The 16,168-nt window shown below is 46.3% G+C and overlaps 1 pseudogene; it reads right to left on the reverse strand.

The window, feature by feature from the left end:
• Positions 1–10,404, reverse strand: part of LOC119274407 — a 19,708-nt pseudogene extending 9,304 nt beyond the window's left edge.
• Positions 10,405–16,168: the final 5,764 nt, after the last annotated feature.

Genomic DNA, 16,168 nt, shown 5'->3' on the forward strand with positions numbered 1-16,168 from the left:
CGCATAAAAAATAAATACCAAAAAAGTTTAGAAGTTCTTTAGTTTGATACCAATATTTTGCACGACAACATTTGACAAAACCAAAAGTTATCAACCTATTAAAACTTTTTAGATATTAGCAAGAAAATTTGGTACTCAACCAGTTGGTAGCCTATTTTCGGACTTACACATTAGCATACCAAATATTCACATCAAAGCAATCAGGATCGTAAATCAATCAAACAGAAAAAACAAAAGAAACCAAATATATTATAGACAAGCTAGTTAACATTTAGTTCATGCATAATATCGGTGTGATCTCAACTGAACTATTTCTGAATCTACTAGCATCAACATAGGATATTTTCTATTTTCGCTTTCCTTTTTCCATTTCCATTTTCCTTTTCTTTTATCTTCTTTCTCTGTTATTTTGTCACATGCGGCAAACGAGGGATGATAAACTATAGTTATGGGCTGGCGGTGGAAATGCAACTGTAATTGTGCCCAAGCGGCGGATTTACAATTGTGCTTGGCCGTGGAACTATAGTTGTGCTTGCGCGGGAGACGGAGGATGTGCAGTTATGTGTGGCCAACGATTATGCTATTTTAGTTGTGTGGAGGGGGGGCGGAGACTGCAATTACCTGCGGGTGAGGGCATCTCCAGCCGCGCCCCCAACAGGCCCTCCCCAGGCGATTTTGCCGCACCGGCGCCAAAAAAAGGCCCCAGTCGCGCCCCCAGAAGCCCGTTTTTCGCCGGCTCGGGCCAAAATTGGTGCCGGCGGACCCAGGCCGAACCCGGCGCCCTGGGGGGCGCTTGGGGAGCCGGCGCAAGCGAAAAAGGCACGTGGGCCCGCCCTGAAAGCGACCCGAGGGTCTTTTCCCGCCGTTTCTTGACGCTTTTCCCTCGCATCTCTCCCGCTCGCTCGCCTTCAAGTGGACGTCCAAGGAGGAGGAATGCCTCGCCGAAGCATGGAAAGTCGTCTGCCTCGACCCGACCACCAGCGTGAACCAGAGCTTGGACACGTACTGGGACCGCATCAAGGCCAAGGACTTCAAAGGCGTCTACATGCAGCGCGGCTCCAAGGCGATGGCGAACCATTGGGGCGTATCCAGTTGGCGTGCAACAAATGGCATGGAATCGTCGAGGAGGTCGCGGCTCGCCCGGAGAGCGGCGCCAGCATTGAGGATCAGGTACGCACGCCGTTCGCCCGCTTATCTTCGTCCCCTACGCCCGCCGCCCGCCAACTGTTTGTCTCTCCGCGCAGCTGCTGCGTATGTTCGCCATGTATCGGGGCGACAACCAAGACGCCGACTTCAAGCACCTCCACGTCTACAAGCGCATTGACAAGTGCGAGAAGTGGGCGGAAGTCCGGCGTGCCCTCGACAAGGCCAAGGAGACATACAAGCCAGACGCGACGACTCCGGGCGCGTCAGAGGGACGGCCGGACGGCCACAAGTTGGCAAAGAAGGGGAAAAGCGCCGACGCGGCAACCACGCGAGTGCAGGAGTCCATCGAGCATTGCCTCGCCGACGCCCAGGCCCGGGCCGTCCTACGCGAAGAGAAGACCGAGGCGCGGTGGTCGTCGCTAATGAAGAACAACGCCATCAAGCCCGACCTGCTCCGGACGAACGTCGCCGCGAAGAAGAGGAACACCGACATGGCTTTTCTGTTGAGCGGGGCGGACATGCTCCAGAGCAACGACGAGAAGCTCAAGGCGTGGTACTTGGTGCAGCGCGGCCTCATCCTGAACGAGCTGCCGACGGCAACGCCGATGACGCCCACGACCACACGGACGCCAAGCCCGAACGGCGCCTCTACATCGCCGCCCAGCAGTGCCGAAGCCGCGCCGACGCAGCCCTGCGACGAAGCAGGTCCGACACCGACGAGCCCGCGCACGCCGACTCCGACACCGACGAGCCCTGCGACCAAGCCGAGTGAATCGTTGCGCACGGCGGCCCTCTATTTTTTGTAACGCCAGACTACGTTCGATCGCCGGATTTGCGGCGTCTTTTGAGAGCGGGAATGACCAAGTTTGAATTTCCCGCATCCTGGGGCCGGCGCGTGGGGGCGTGACTGGGAGCTAAGTCGCCCCCAGGGGCCGAACTAGCGCCGGCACGCCCCCAGGCCGCTCTATTTAGGCGCCCTGGGGGGCCGAACGGCTGGAGATGCCCTGATGGACGTGCAGTTTTGGTAGGTTGGTGGCATGCAACTTGCAGTTGCGCAGGTGAAGGAAGTGCAAGTGCGCAATTGTGTGTGCTATTGTAGTTGCACATAGGTGGCAGACGCTTTGTTGCACTGGGTTGGTGGCGGTGTATCCAAAGTTCGGCGTGGGAAACCGATGTATAATTTTACTGGAACATAGACAAAAGTTTGTACAACTATAGTTTCATGTCGGCGGCAACGTACAATTGTGTTTGGCTGATAGGTGTGCAACTCTAGTTGCGTGTGTAAGATGAATGTGCAGTTACACCCACACAACCACGTGTGCAACTAATTGCATATGGATGTTGTTAGAATTAATGGGCTAGGCCCATAGCAATTTCTGAAATCTCAAAGCCCATGTGTAAAATGGCAAGTGGTGGTGCTAAGTTTAGTCCCACCTTGGAAGTTGAAGAAGAGTTGGACCTCTTTATATAGTGGGTTCTCTCCACCACTCTAAGTGGTGTGTGAGAAGAGAAAGGGAAAACCACACGCGCGCGCTCACTCGCTCGCCTCGCCGGGGCGGGCGGGGCGGGGGGCGGGGCGTACATTTTATGTCTTGGCAGACAAGTTTTGGTTTCTTGTCCGGTAAGTATACGAATTAGAAACCAAGTCGGTTTGGGATTGTGGTCGCGACACAATACCGCCTCTGGTCCTAAATATATACAGCTACCGGCTGCGGCCAGAGACACACCGAAAAACACCTAGGGTTTTGCCTCATCTCACAACTTGCGCCGCCATCATAATCTACTCCATCCCAAACGCCGGCGTGCATCGGCGCGTGGGAGAGCAGGTCTCCGGAACCGTTCGTCTTTGCGATCCTGCACCGGGAGAGGACGAATTAGGTTTTTGGGAAGCGCTGTGCGCGACTGCTCAAATTCGTCATCACGGGTCGTCTTCCGTCCAAGTCGGGCGGTGCTACTCATCGTCGTCAGCAGCAGATCGTCGCCAACATCGTCATCAACACTGTCGCACCCATAATAGCTAACGATCAGTACGTCCAACATCCTTTGTTCATGTCTGTTTCTACAGTTATTGTTACGTGCTTGCTGCTGTTATGCATGTCTTGCTGTTCTTCTAGTTTGCTAGATTATTGCATGCTAGTATCTCTTCTAGTCATGAATTATTTACTGGAATTAATCATGAACTTGCCTAATATTCCAACAATCCAAAAACCTAATTGTAGGCAATTTCCTGAGTTAACTATGGCTGGATTCGCTGATGCACTGAGGCCGGATAAGTTTACCGGTGTGCACTTTAAGAGGTGGCAGGTGAAGACCACACTCTGGCTTACTACTCTGAAAGTTTTCCAGGCTAGTGTTGGTGCTCCAGAGGGAATGACCGACGAAGATCGGAGAAAATTCCAGGAAGCCAATACTATGTCTGTGGGATGCATTCTGAGTGTTCTTGCTGACCATCTGTGTGATGTGTACATGCACATAAACGACGGAAAAATTCTGTGGGATGCACTGAATGCAAAATTCGGTGCAACAGATGCAGGCAGTGAACTGTACATCATGGAGAGTTTTCATGACTACAAGATGGTGAATAACCGTTCTGTGGTTGAGCAAGCTCATGAGATACAGTGCATTGTGAAGGAACTTGAACTCCTTAAATGTGTTCTACCCGACAAATTCGTGGCTGGGTGCATGATTGCAAAGTTGCCTCCTTCATGGAGGAATTTCGCCACAACTCTGAAGCATAAGAGACAGGAGATATCAGTTGAAAATCTGATTGCATCTCTTGATGTTGAAGAAAAAGCTCGGGCTAAAGATACCACTGAAAAAGGAGGTGAGGTTCAGCCTACTGCTAACATGGTGCAGAGGTACCCACAGAACAAGAACAAAGGGAAGAACAAACCTGTTGTCAACAAGCCTACCAAGACTACTACCTTCAAGAAGAAGAAGTTCAACAAGGCTGAGCTAGAGTGCTACGCCTGTGGGAAGCCTGGACACTTTTCCAAGGAATGCCCTGAACGTGCAGACCGCAGAGGAAAAACAAGCTCCAAGACTGTCAACATGGTGACCGCTAGCAATATTGATGGGTATGGTAATTTACCTATTGTGCTTTCAGTATTTCAATCATCTTCGTGGTGGATTGATTCGGGTGCTAACGTTCATGTGTGTGCTGACATCTCCCTGTTTACTTCTTATCAGGTCGCAAGGGATTCTTCCGTCCTAATGGGGAATGGGTCACATGCTTCTGTTCATGGCATTGGCACGGTGGATCTGAAGTTTACTTCGGGAAAGATCGTGCAACTAAGGAACGTGCAGCATGTCCCTACTATGAACAAGAATCTAGTTAGCGGCTCCCTTCTATGTCGAGATGGATTTAAGGTAGTTTTAGAGTCCAATAAAGTAATCGTGTCAAGATTTGGAAATTTTATAGGAAAAGGCTATGAGTGCGGAGGCTTGTTCCGCTTTTCTCTTTCAGATTTTTGCAATAAGTCAATAAACCAAATTTGTGCTAGTGTTAATGATGATGCAAGTATTTGGCACTCTCGTTTATGTCATATTAATTTTGGTTTAATGTCTCGGCTATCCAGCATGAGTTTAATTCCGAACTTCACAGTTGCCAAAGGTTCTAAGTGCCATAGTTGTGTGCAATCTAAGCAACCTCGAAAGCCTCATAAGGCTGCCGAGGAGAGAAACTTGGCGCCTCTAGAACTCATACATTCTGATCTTTGTGAGATGAATGGTGTGTTGACAAAAGGTGGAAAGAGATATTTCATGACTTTGATTGATGATGCGACTAGATTTTGCTATGTTTATTTGTTGCAAACTAAAGATGAAGCATTAGACTACTTTAAAATCTATAAAGCTGAAGTTGAAAATCAACTACAGAGAAAGATCAAGCGTCTTAGGTCCGATCGTGGTGGAGAGTAATTTCCAAAAGTTTTTGATGAATTTTGTGAGGAACATGGTATTATTCATGAGAGGACGCCTCCCTATTCACCTCAATCAAATGGAGTGGCCGAGAGGAAAAACCGCACATTGACTGACTTGGTGAATGCCATGTTAGACACTGCTGGTTTATCTAAGGCATGGTGGGGGAAGGCTCTATTGACTTCATGTCATGTCCTGAATAGAGTTCCCAACAATAATAAAGAGAAAACCCCTTATGAGGAGTGGGTTGGGAGAAAACCATCACTTTCTTATTTGCGCACTTGGGGATGTTTGGCAAAGGTCAATATTCCTATTCCTAAGAAACGCAAACTTGGACCAAAGACAGTGGATTGTGTCTTTCTAGGGTATGCTCAACGGAGCATTGCTTATAGGTTTTTAGTGGTAAAATCTGAAGTACCTGATATGCATGTTGATACTATAATGGAATCTCGTGATGCAACATTTTTTGAGAACATATTTCCTATGAAAGATATGCATAGCATTGCTAGATTTTCTTCTGAGATAATTCCTGAATCTAGTACAACTGATGAATATTTCGAACAATCACATGAGGAAGTCCTTGAGAAGGATAACAATGAAGTTCCTAGAAAGAACAAGAGACAAAGGATTGCAAAATCCTTTGGTGATGATTTCATTGTATACCTTGTAGACGACACACCCAAGACGATTGCAGAAGCATATGCATCTCCGGATGTAGATGATTGGAAAGAAGCTGTTCATAATGAGATGGACTCAATTCTTTCTAATGGAACTTGGGAACTAACTGATAGACCATATGGTTGTAAACCTGTGGGCTGTAAGTGGGTGTTCAAAAAGAAGCTAAAGCCTGATGGTACTATTGATAAGTACAAGGCGCGGCTAGTGGCCAAGGGCTACACTCAGAAAGAAGGCGAAGATTACTTTGAAACCTATTCACCCGTTGCTAGAATGACCACCATTCGAGTGTTACTTTCCTTGGCTGCCTCTTATGATCTTATCATTCATCAAATGGATGTAAAGACAGCTTTTCTCAATGGAGAGTTGGAAGAGGAGATCTATATGGATCAGCCTGACGGGTTTGTGGTAAAAGGTGAAGAGAGAAAGGTGTGCAAGTTGTTAAAATCTTTGTATGGTCTGAAACAGGCACCTAAGCAATGGCATGAGAAGTTTGAAAGAACTTTGACTTCTGCAGGATTTGTCATTAACGAGGCTGATAGGTGTGTTTACTATCGCCATGGTGGGGGCAATAGTGTCATATTATGTTTGTATGTGGACGACATACTGATCTTTGGTACAAACATTAATGCAATTAATGAGGTCAAGTCTTTTCTATCAAAAAGTTTTGACATGAAAGATCTGGGAGAAGCCGATGTAATTCTAAACATCAAACTTATTAAGGATGAGAGTGGGATTACATTAACGCAATCTCACTATGTTGAGAAGGTCTTGAACCGATTCGGTTTTATGGATAGCAAGCCTTCTCCAACACCTTATGATCCCAGCGTGACACTCAGAAAGAACAAGAAAGAAACGAGAGATCAATTAAGATACTCTCAAATTGTCGGTTCACTCATGTACTTAGCTAGCGCTACAAGACCAGATATCTCTTTTGCTGTGAGCAAACTGAGTAGGTTCATGTCCAACCCGGGTGATGATCATTGGCATGCACTAGAAATAAACTGCTTTGGTCTTGCGCTATCTGAGAGGTACTATGAGTTACGGAATTACTTATTCAGGGCATCCTGCTGTGCTAGAAGGATATAGTGATTCAAATTGGATCTCTGATGTTGATGTACTTTACGCAACAAGTGGGTATGTATTTACTCATGGTGGTGGCGCAGTGTCATGGAGGTCTTGCAAGCAAACCATATTGACGAGGTCAACTATGGAAGCAGAATTAACTGCTTTGGACACAGCTACTGTTGAGGCAGAATGGCTGCGTGAGCTCTTGATGGACTTGCCGGTTGTTGAAAAACTTGTACCGGCTATTCTTATGAATTGTGATAACCAAACGGTTATCGCTAAAGTGAACAATTCTAAAGATAATGCAAAGTCATCAAGACACGTGAAAAGACGTTTGAAGTCTGTCAGGAAGTTGAGAAACTCCGGAGTAATAACTGTTACGTATATACAAACAGACAAAAACCTGGCAGATCCCTTTACAAAGGGACTATCACGAAATGTGATAGATATTGCATCGAGGAAGATGGGTATGAGACCCATAGATGTTACACCATAGTAGTAACCCAACCTTTGTGATCGGAGATCCCGTGAATTAGGATCTGGGAAAAACAAGATATTGGTTAACTGAGGAGAGTAATAACTTATGATCGTCTCCAAGTGAAAATGCAAAACTCTCAGAGCTGTAAGGCTCAGATCTGTAAGGCAGGTCGGCAACATGCCTTAATGTGGTTCTATTGGCTATAATTAGCAAAGATGCTGTCCTACAGAGCAGTCTTGAAAGAACACACCTATATGAGTTCTGACTGTAAACGTCGCAGTCTATGAGATTTGGGTGATCTCTAGTAAACTCACGAAGAGACCAGGGAGTATGACGTATAAGCTCCAAACCGCGGGGTAGCCTACTGGCGGTCAGGTACTGGTTAAGACTTTGAGTGAAACCTGTTCACACAAAACTAGCAATTCAAGGCATAGTCCATTGTCAAGTTGTGAATGGATGTAGCTTAAAGTTCTAGGCAGAAGTTCAACTTAACAGTCTCTGCTGAAACACTGGTATATTAAACAAGTGGTGAGAGAAGGCAAATCTCTAAATGGGTATTTGAGATCTGGTGGGGGGTTGTTAGAATTAATGGGCTAGGCCCATAGCAATTTTCTGAAATCTCAAAGCTCATGTGTAAAATGGCAAGTGGTGGTGCTAAGTTTAGTCCCACCTTGGAAGTTGAAGAAGAGTTGGACCTCTTTATATAGTGGGTTCTCTCCACCACTCTAAGTGGTGTGTGAGAAGAGAAAGGGAAAACCACACGCGCGCGCTCGCTCGCCTGGCCTAGCCGGGCCGGGCCGAGGCGGTGCGTACATGCGACATGCGCGTGAATGGTCCGCCGAAATCCGGTCCGTCTCCTTGCAGGAGCGCAGCTTCCTTTTGCCGTTTTATTTTTTATGTCTTGGCAGACAAGTTTTGATTTCTTGTCCGGTAAGTATACGAATTAGAAACCAAGTCGGTTTGGGATTGTGGTCGCGACACAATACCGCCTCTGGTCCTAATATATATACAGCTACCGGCTGCGGCCAGAGACACACCGAAAAACACCTAGGGTTTTGCCTCATCTCACAACTTGCGCCGCCATCGTAATCTACTCCATCCCAAACGCCGGCGTGCATCGGCGCGTGGGAGAGCAGGTCTTCGGAACCGTTCGTCTTTGCGATCCTGCACCGGGAGAGGACGAATTAGGTTTTTGGGAAGCGTTGTGCGCGACTGCTCAAATTCGTCATCACGGGTCGTCTTCCGTCCAAGTCGGGCGGTGCTACTCATCGTCGTATTCATCGCCGTCAGCAGCAGATCGTCGCCAACATCGTCATCAACACTGTCGCACCCATAATAGCTAACGATCAGTACGTCCAACATCCTTTGTTCATGTCTGTTTCTACAGTTATTGTTACGTGCTTGCTGCTGTTATGCATGTCTTGCTGTTCTTCTAGTTTGCTAGATTATTGCATGCTAGTATCTCTTCTAGTCATGAATTATTTACTGGAATTAATCATGAACTTGCCTAATATTCCAACAGATGTGAGGTAATATCTCACGTCTACATCAAATATAGTCGTACCATAATTTTTATTCCAAAATGATAAGTGTCGAACGTTTGATATGTGCACATGGCAACCCGAACTTTTTTCATGGCAAGTTTAGTTGAAGAGAGGATAGCAAGTTAGGAGCAAGCACGACAATTTTTTGCAAAAAATAAACCGAAGCACGAAAATTGCCATGCTTAACAACTAAAGTTGTCATCCTCATGTCACTAAATTTGCAGTTAAAAGCGTTCAGGGTTGCCATGTCCTCATACCGAACGCTTGATACTTATCGGGGTCATTTTTATTATGTCTGAGATGCTTTATATTTTCGTTGACAGTTTTAATCGATCTGATTCTTAAAAAAAATGAGTAATTTAGGAGTGTGCTACACTGAATCCTACTTACGTACGGTCAATCACTGTGTGATTTTGGAAAAATAGTATATACTCCCCCGTTCCTTTTTACTCCGCATATAAAATTTGTGTCGAGTTAAATTTTACAAACTTTGACCAGTTTTTTGTCAAAAAATATCAATAAGTACAATTCTACTAAATATACATATTATGAAACTATATTCCATAATGAATCTAAAGATATTCATTTGGTATTGTAAATGTTGATAATTTCTTCTATAAGTTTGGTTAAAATAAAAATACTTTAACTTCAAACAAATGTTATACACAGACTGAAAACGAAGGAGGGAGTACTGTGCTAATAAGTCACGCGTGAAAGACGAGGAACTCACCAGAGCGCAAGTAGGGCGCCAGGTCTGCGGTCTCATTAGCCGGGAAGAAGGGCTTATCAGAGTACCTCATGAAGCACCCGACGTCCACTGCGCGGCCGTCGGAATTGGGCGGGCACAGGTCAATGTTGCTCGAAGCTACCTCCAGGCACTGCGCGCAGCCGCCCGCCCCGACCGTCTCCACACACTGCGCCATGGCGTACACGCCGGCGCCCGCGGCCATCGCAACGAGCCGCGGGAAGCGAGGCACAGCGATCGCGAGGTCGCTGACCAGCGCCTGCACCGCGCCGTTGAAAGCGCCGCCGGCCACGGTGGAGCCGTTGCAGATCTGCCTGTTGCCAGGGCCCGTGGTTTCGTTGAAGAAAGGCAAGCTCTCGTACCGTACGATGCAGCCGTCGAGGATGGCGCGCCCGCCGGTGGCGGCGCCGCAGGCGGGGTGGACGCGCGCGGCGCGCCGCGGCGGCGTCGAAGCAGGCGACGCAGTCTCTCCCGGTGACGTATGGGCGGCACTGCGCCAACGCGAACGTCGGCGCTACGATGCGCGGCTGAAACACGGTGGCGAAGCCGCCGCCGGCGGAGAGGTTAGCGCGGAGTTCGGCAAAGGTGGAGTTAAGGGCCGAGAGGAAGGCGGCCGTGGACGTGACGTTGTAGAGGCTGCACCCTTGGCTGAGCAGCATAGCCTGCGCGTCAGCGGCTGTGAACGGAACCAGCGCGGAGGTGATCGCCAGCACTAGTGCCGGCAACAGCGGGGAGTGAGCCATGCGGGGCATCCGCGCCACCGGCGAGAGGAGAGGAGAAATCGCCGTGAACTCTGGGTTCTGGACGAGAGTATTTGGGTTGTATTTGGAAATCGGCAAGTGTGCAGTGCAAGGAGGAAGTGATTGTTTCCCCGTGGTATAAATGCGAGGCTTTTTACCTTATAAGGAGGAGTGAATATATCCCATCCAACGAACCAACCTGTGGTTGGATGGTTAGACCGACTGTGGTACCCAGCCCATTAGGGTTTAAATACTGATGCTCACATTTATTTCCGAATTGGATGCAGTGGTCCAGATTGATCGATACTCTGTGACCAAAGAAGCGTAGTGTTTTGCAGTCAAGGCAAACCGGCCGGACAGATGAAAAAAAGAGCACCTATACATCAGGTATCTTAAAATCCTTTCGTTGTTAATCGAAAATCAGACCATCGGCCAAGAATCAAGGGTCAGTCTTTTAGGGCCTATGGATGACTGTCAAAATAAGCTGCTCTCTATCCAGCTCATTCTAGCAGTCCAACCTAAAATTTATTTTAGAGCCCACTAATTAAGATTTAGCAGGCTTATAAAATAATAAAAAATAGGTTAAGTTGCCAGAATAAGCAAAAAAAAAGTGAGCAACTATTTTGGCAACCACCATAAACCCTCAAAACAAATTGCACTAGATGGTATGGCACATACATCAACCGATGCAACGATAAATTGTCTAGAAAATATCCATGCAACGGACGGTTGACATGGCTCCGTACAAGTAATTATTTTTTTGAGGTGGCAGTACTAGTAAATTGTACCGTAAAAGGCCTCCTAAATATTGCTAGAAGAGATAGTCCTGTGAAACTTCACATCATTCATGAGGCCTTTTAGAATGGTTTGAAAGAGAAAATATCAAAGTTCATGGGGAAAGCAACATAAGCCATGCAAGGATAATAGTTTTTTTTTTTGTGTGTGTAAAGTATAGTTTTACTTGTGGGGATAATAGTTTGTGAAGAGTGACTATAGTTCAGTCAATCTTGAAATAATTATTTCTCAATCGATATTGTTAGTCATTTGATCAAAATTTTCTCATCTCTTCTACTCCCTCCGTTCCTAAATATTTGTCTTTCTAGAGATTTCAACAAGTGACTACATACGAAGCAAAATGAGTGAATCTACACTCTAAAAGTATGTCTGTATACAACCGTATGTGATAGTCTATTTGAAATCTCTAGAAAAACAAATATTTAGGAACGGGGGGAGTATTACATTTAGTGTTCTTGTATCTTAACAATTGATGAACACGTCTGAAGTACTTCCTGCAAAAATAACATTGGACTATTCTTAGCGGTGACTTGAAATTGTTACACTCTCTATCCCACAATATAAAATATTTTTATGGTGTCCGTGAAAATAAAATGTTTTTGTGGGAGTATTTCTTAGCCGCATGAGACTTGAATAGTCCAAAAATCCACGGACATCGACAGCTAGCATACGGTAGCTGAAAGATAAATTGTAAATTGTAATGTTGTGACCTTGTGGGAGACTAAGAGTAGAATCAATCAATTACTACTATAGTATCCACGTTTCATCTGTGCTAGTTGAAAGAGAAATTGTAAATTGTAATGTTGTGACCTTGTGGGAGACTAAGAGTAGACTCACTCAAGTACTAGAATATCCACGTGCTCCATAGCACGGTCAAAGCAAGAGAAAACTATACGTCGTGGTTAACTCGCTCTTACCCTTTGCTCCTACGCAAGGGCACCCAGTGGCTAGGGTTTCTCATGCCTTCGACCAATGCTCCCGCGGGTCTGCCTCTTCCATGGTCTTAGGGACATGGAGATGCAGTGGATCTCATCCCTTGCCGGTGGAAGGGCTTTCTAAATTTTTTTTTAAGTTTTATTAGGATTTGTGTGTTGTTCAGAGAGGCGAGCAACGGGGGCTCTCTGAAGTTGAAATGAAGTTCTTCCCGCCTACCCTCCATTTTGATGATGCTTCTAGCGTCGTTGAAGGATGTGTGGAGATTTGTCTCTGGCGATTTCATAGGATTCAGTCAGCGTTTCACTACTAGGGAAAAGCCTAGCAATAATGTGGGTCAAATGCCTAGCAGTAGTACGGGCTCCGGTGCTACAACTAACTTGTAGCAGTAGTGTTGTTTGTCCCACGCTACTGCTATACCTATTTAGCAGTAGCGTTGTCCCAACCAGCGCTACTGATAAGTAGCTTAGCAGTATCGTCGGCTCGTCAAGCGCTGCTGCTAAATAGATGTAGTGCTTTAGTACGGCTCTACTGCTATATTTTCACATAATTTTTTCTGCTACGTATTTGCGATGTTTTTGTACACGTTTTATATAGTATTCTAATCATATCATAAACATGCAATATGCTCATCATATCATACACATAATAGTCTCATCATATCATCGAGCACAAATCATGTCGTCTCATCATAATCACGATATAGCGCTACAAGTTAACTGACATGTCTCGAATACAAGCAACTGCATAGTCATCACATACACATGTTTCATCATCTATATCTAAACAAAGATATAGAAAAGAAGAGTGATCACTATGAGCAAGAGCGCGATAGTGTAGTAGTTCTTAAGGCGTCGGTTCTGATCCCTCTCTCGCTCTAGCGTGAAACTCAACTAACTATTTTTCGCTTCGGCTCTGCTATCGATCCCTCTCTAGCTGTCACTCGAAAACCGGTACACCTGGGCCTGACACTCAGGCCACTCGTCGTACACTCCTGGAACCTTCCCTACGTACACGGCATAGCACTTCTTTGCCATCGATGATCTGTGTACCTGCATAGTCACATGAGTCAATAATATGCAACATAATATATAGTTGAGCAACAGAAAGAGACAAAGTTAGCAAAAATAGAAGCAACATATCGTAAACATGAATAACAAAGTTCATCATACCCAAACTTCCCTAACTAGAGTGATCTACGCTAGTTGAGGAGGACAGTTTAATTACATCAGAAAGTTTTGTTTTGCATAAATTCAAAGTTACATCACAAAGTTTCATCGTCAATCACTCCAACATGTCATGCCATCCATCCAAATTAGAAAGGAAGTCCTCGAGCGAATGAAAGTCTTCAGGTCGAGACGTTGAACGGCTACGCGTGTTTGGACGTCTTCCCGCGACATTTGCCCTTCTTCGTAGAACATCCCTGTTTTTCGAGGACCTCCTTCATGATGATTTGGGCAAGTTCATGCTGGATGTGATAGAACTCAGTTCGGAGTCGATGATCAGGGACATTTTCGGCGGAGAGGTTAGCGCGGACTTCGGCGAAGGTGGAGTTAAGGGCGGAGAGGAAGGCGGCCGTGGGCGTGACGTTGTACAGGCTGCACCCTTGGCTGAGCAGCATAGCCTGCGGGTCAGCGACTGTGAACGGAACCAGCGCGGAGGTGATCGCCAGCACTAGTGCCGGCAACAGCGGGGAGTGGGTCATGCGGGGCATCCGTGCCACCGGCGAGAGGAGAGGAGAAATCGGCGTGAACGAGAGTATTTGGGTTGCATTTGGAAATCGGCAAGTGTGCAGTGCAAGGAGGACGTGATTGTGAAGATTATTGAATTCTGAATATGTATTAGGGCCTCAAAGGGCTGTTTATATAAGATACAAAACTTGGGGGCCAAGGATAGTAGAGATAGATTACAATTTGAACTACCAAATATACAAACCGAATATATACTCTAATACCCCCCCGCAGTGTCAACATCAGGTGTAACAATGTTGAGACTGGAGCGAATGCCAGTGAATGCTGCAGTGGGGAGCCCCTTGGTGAAAATATCAGCAAATTGCGCAGTGGTAGGAACATAAAGCACACGGACCTCGCCAAGAGCCACTTTTTCACGAACAAAATGAATATCAATCTCGATGTGCTTGGTGCGTCGATGCTGAACGGGATTGGACGCCATGTAGACTGCAGAAATATTGTCGCAATAAACAATAGTTGCACGCTCGATTGGTCGATGGAGCTCAACCAAAAGCTGACGGAGCCACACCGCCTCGGCCACAAAATGAGCAACAGACCTGTATTCAGCTTCTGCAGACGATCTGGAAACTGTAACCTGCCTTTTAGAAGACCAAGAAACAAGATTGTCACCCAAATAAACACAAAAGCTGGATGTAGATCGTCGAGTATCTGGACAACCCGCCCAGTCTGCATCAGAATAAACTGTCAAGCTTGTTGGAGAGGAAGAATTAAGGAGAAGACCATGATCAATAGTGCCTTTGAGATATCGAAGTATTCTCTTGACATGAGAATAATGAGGAACACGAGGATCATGCATATATAAGCACGCTTGTTGAACAGAATAAGATATATCAGGACGAGTGAGTGTGGCATATTGGAGAGCACCAGTGATACTGCGATATAGAGTAGGATCAGAAAAAGGTTCACCGTCGGCCGACAACTTGGTACCAACGTCGACCGGCGTACGACATGGTTGACAGTCAGTCATCCCGGCACGAGAGAGCAAGTCAAGACTGTACTGGCGTTGAGAGAGAAAGAGTGTAGATGAAGTGCGGGAGACAGTGATCCCAAGAAAATGATGAAGAGGACCGAGATCAGTCATGGAAAATTCACGATTAAGAGAAGATATAATGTGTTGTAAAAAGGAATCAGAAGAGGCAGTGAGAATTATGTCATCAACATATAAGAGAAGATAGGCAGTATGGGAGGAGGAACGAAAAATGAAGAGAGATGAATCAGATTTAGACGCGGTAAAACCTATTGTGTGAGTAAAGGTGGTGAAGCGATGAAACCAAGCACGAGGAGCTTGTTTAAGACCGTACAGAGATTTGTGAAGAAGACAAACAAAATCAGGAGAAGAGGAATTCTCAAAACCCGAAGGTTGTTGACAATAGACAATTTCATTGAGAGTGCCATGGAGGAAGGCATTTTTAACATCTAACTGATGGATCGGCCAAGAGGAGGAGACAGCGAGACTGAGAACAACACGAATGGTACTAGGTTTTACAACTGGAGAAAAAGTCTCATCAAAATCAACACCGTGTTGCTGAGAAAACCCACGACAAACCCAACGAGCTTTATAACGAGCAAGAGTACCATCAACATGAAATTTGTGACGGAAAACCCATTTGCCGGAAACAACATTGACACCGGGTGGTTTGGGAACGAGAGTCCTGGTGTTATTTTGCTGAAGAGCATGAAACTCATCACGCATAGCAGAGTGCCAAAGAGGATCGAGAAGGGCACATTTATAAGATGTAGGAATAGGGGAGATAGTGGGAATGGCCGTGAGGTTAAGACGTCGTGTAGGGAGGTGAAAGCCACGCTTACCACGAATGCACATGACATGATCATTGGCCAGAGGTATTATAGGAACGGCATTAGATGGAAGAGGCGGTGTGGAGGAAGAAGAGGAAGAAGGAGAAGCACCAATAGGGGAGATGGGCGTGGGAGGAGAGGAAGCTGCTGTCAAGGAAGGAGTGGGGGGCGCGGAAGGCTGTGGTGAAGGAGAAGTGGGCGGTGCAGAAGGCTGCTGTGGAGGCATGGAAGACTGATGCGGTGGTGGTTGTTGCTCCGGGACAATAGAGGTAGGAGCTAGACGAGGGAGGAGAGGAGATGAAGAACGAACAGAGGAAGGTTGGGTTGTGGATGATGTTTGTGTGGCATCGTAGGGAAAGGTATATTAGTCAAAGACGACGTGACGGGAAATAATGACACGGCCGGATGAGGGATCAAAGCAGCGAGAGCCCTTATGATCATCGGAGAGACCAAGATAAATGCAGGGTAAAGAGCGAGGTTCTAGTTTATGAGAAGTGGTAGAAGTGATGTTGGGAAAACAGAGACAACCAAAAACGCGAAGGGAAAGATAGTCGGGATGGGAAAGAAAGAGGGATTGA

Source organism: Triticum dicoccoides, chromosome 3B, assembly GCF_002162155.2.
Source record: "Triticum dicoccoides isolate Atlit2015 ecotype Zavitan chromosome 3B, WEW_v2.0, whole genome shotgun sequence".
NCBI lineage: Eukaryota > Viridiplantae > Streptophyta > Magnoliopsida > Poales > Poaceae > Triticum > Triticum dicoccoides.